General features: G+C 42.2%; 1 pseudogene; it reads left to right on the top strand.

The window, feature by feature from the left end:
• Positions 1–640: 640 nt before the first annotated feature.
• On the top strand, positions 641–1,356 carry LOC138167302 (peptidyl-prolyl cis-trans isomerase A pseudogene; annotated as a pseudogene).
• Positions 1,357–3,057: the final 1,701 nt, after the last annotated feature.

Below are 3,057 nucleotides of genomic sequence, written 5' to 3'. Positions count from 1 at the left end.
CTGCTGCTTCTACCAGCTCTGGTTGCTAAATGGACTTTTGATGGCTCTTCTGACCTTTCAAAATTCACAAGGTCATATCCTGGTTTGGTCTGTCTCTGTGCAGGGGCATGTGTTCACAGTGACATGGCAGCAAAGTGTGGAGATAAGGAAGCAGAGAAAGGCCACTGCCATTACCTCTGCTCCCTTCTGGAATTCCATGATATGAGTACTTCTTTTCTCATTTGCCTTTGGAAAAGAGAGAATGAGTTCACCTCCTAGAACTTTTTGTGCATGCACCAAGTTCCATTTCAGCAGCCAATTAAAATGCTTTTTGGTTTTCTTTCACTACATGGAAAGACAAAAAGGAACAGAAAATTGACTTTATACCTGCTTTGAAATAGAGATAGAAAGTGCCCTTTATCACTCATTTCTGGAGTTAGGATCACAAGGTTCTATGTTGGTATTTTACATGTACGAAGGGTTGGGGCTTCATTGGCCAATGTGCCTATTACACATAGAGGAGGAATCTGAAAAAAATTTAAAGAGTTAAACACTTGGCCGCTTTGCAAACGCCGCCACCCAGAGTCCTCGTCTTGGTTCCGTACGCCGATCCCCGCCGCCTCTTCCTCTGCCGTCAGGCCCATCCCCGGCATCTGTGGCCATGGCCAATCATAACTTGTACATCGACATCTTGTCGATAACGAGCCCCTGGGCCAGATTACTTTCGAGCTCTTTGCAGACAAGGTTCCAAAGACAGCAGAAAACTTCTGTGCTCTGAGCACTGGAGAGAAGGGATTTGGTTACAAGGGATCCTGCTTCCACAGAATCATTCCTGGGTTCATGTGCTAGGGTGGTGACTTCACACGCCATAATGGCACTGGTGGCAAGTCTATCTATGGGGAGAAATTGGCTGATGAGAACTTCATCCTGAAGCATACTGGTCCTGGCATCTTGTCCATGGCAAATGCTGGACCCAACACAAATGGCTCCCAGTTTTTCATCTGTACTGCTAAGACTGATTGGTTGGATGGCAAGCGTGTTGTCTTTGGCCAAGTGAAAGAAGGCATGAACATTGTGGAAGCCATGGAGCGTTTCGGTTCTCAGGATGGCAAGACCAGCAAGAAGATCACTATCGCTGACTGTGGACAGCTCTCATAAGTTTTTTTTGTTTTGATTTTTGTCTTAACCATCAAATCATTCCTCTGTAGCCGGAGAGAGCACCCCCAAATCCCATCTGCTTTTATACCCTGTAATCCTTGTGCTCTCACTTGCTGCAATTCTCTTTGGATTTCACTTCCTTTTTCCTTCCACAAGTCTGGCTAGACAACAGAGTTAAGTTTATGATGATGAAATAAAAACTAAACTACAAAAAAAAAAGAGTTAAACACTTAGTACATTGTTATATAACTAGGTAGTGGCATAGGTTGGGCTTGAATGCAGTGACTGACTTCTAATTTAGTACTCCTTATGACTAGAACATGATGCCTGTCTATTATTTTAAGAAATGAAAAAAAGAGTAGGGGGTAGGGAATGAGATTAAGAGATGGAGTGGGTACAGTAGCAGTGATCATACTGGGCAAGTGCATAAACAGGAGTCCAGTCAGACTCACAGAGTAGGGTGAAGGCCAAGTGTGGGTCAGAAGAAGAAAATGAGTCCTAGTTTGTTTTTTGTTTTTTTTTGAGCAAGAAAAAGACAAAGGATTTATCTTTTTCTATTACTATTGTTTTGCTTTTGGGGGGGCAATTGGGGTTAAGTGATTTGCCCAAGGTCACATGGCTAGTTTTTGTGTTAAGTGTCTGAGTCCAGACTTGAACCCAGGTCCTCCTGACTCCAGGGCCCATGTGTTCTATTCACTTCGCCACCTAGCAACACCCCCTCCTCCTCTCCCCACCCCAGGATTTTTTTTTTGTTTGAAGGAAGGTTATAAAGGGGTATGAATCTAAGGGGAAAAGGATAGGTATGATGTACTTATCAATAGCCAAAGGTCTAGGCTAAGTTTGAGATAGATAGATAAGTAATAGATAGTTGGGTGACAGATAAATAACTATATAAATATAGGTAGATAGAGCAGAACTTATTAAGTGTTCACTATGTGTGAGAGCATCTAGGTGGTGTAGTAGAGTACTGGGCATGGAAGCAGGAAGTCATCTCCAAGAGTTAAAATCCAGCCTCAGACACTTACTAGCTGTGTTACCCTGGGCAAGTCACTTAACCATTTTCCTCATTTGTTTAAAAAAAAAAAAGAGCTGGAGAAGGAAACAGCAAACCACTCCAGTATCTTTGGCAAGAAACTTCAAATGGGGTCACAAAGAGTCAGACAGGATTGAACAACAAATATAGTACTATACTAAGCATTAGAGAAACAAATACTACTAAACAACACAATTCTAGCCCTTATGAAGCTTATATTCTTATGGCAGAAGAAGATATGTAAAGGGAGCTGTAAAGAGGATGGGGGAATGGGAAAGTGGAGAAGTCTAGAGGATAAATTCAGTCTGGAGTGAAGTGGGGTCTGAGGTCTATCCATAACAGGTCATGAAGGCTAGAGAATCATCAGTCAGGAGAACAAGAAATGTAGTATCTGGAGAGTTTAGGAATTTGAGCCACTCTGATCAAAGGCCAAAAGGTAGGAAATCACTTCCTAGGAAAATGATAGCTGTCTTTTGTATTTAAAGATCTGTCCTGTGGAAAATGGATTAGCCTTAATCTTATTAGGCCCAGAGGGAAGATCTAGGAACAATGGATAGAAATAGTAAAGAGTTAGTGGGACTCAAATAAATAAAAACCTTTTTTCATGATTTAAGCTCTCTCAAGATGGAATGTGCTACCTTAGGAGAAAGTGAATTCACCATCCCTTGAGGTTTTCTTTGAAATGTCCGGATAGGGGTTTTTGGGTATTCCTTTTCAGGTACCAACCTCACTTTTGCCTCCAGAGCCATCTGGATCCAGTGACCAGATATTCATCAGGAGGACTGGAGTTGGCCCAAGGATGCACTGGGAGACCCTTTAGACTAAGACCTTTTCACTTACTTAAAGAGAGATAATACCCATTCAGTGAATAGGCCTCTTTAAGAAGT

Source organism: Petaurus breviceps, unplaced genomic scaffold (genome assembly GCF_028583685.1).
Source record: "Petaurus breviceps papuanus isolate PSGF00001 unplaced genomic scaffold, PetGlider_PUasm1.0 229, whole genome shotgun sequence".
In the NCBI taxonomy this organism is placed as follows: domain Eukaryota; kingdom Metazoa; phylum Chordata; class Mammalia; order Diprotodontia; family Petauridae; genus Petaurus; species Petaurus breviceps.
This window is presented reverse-complemented; position numbering and strand designations above follow the sequence as displayed.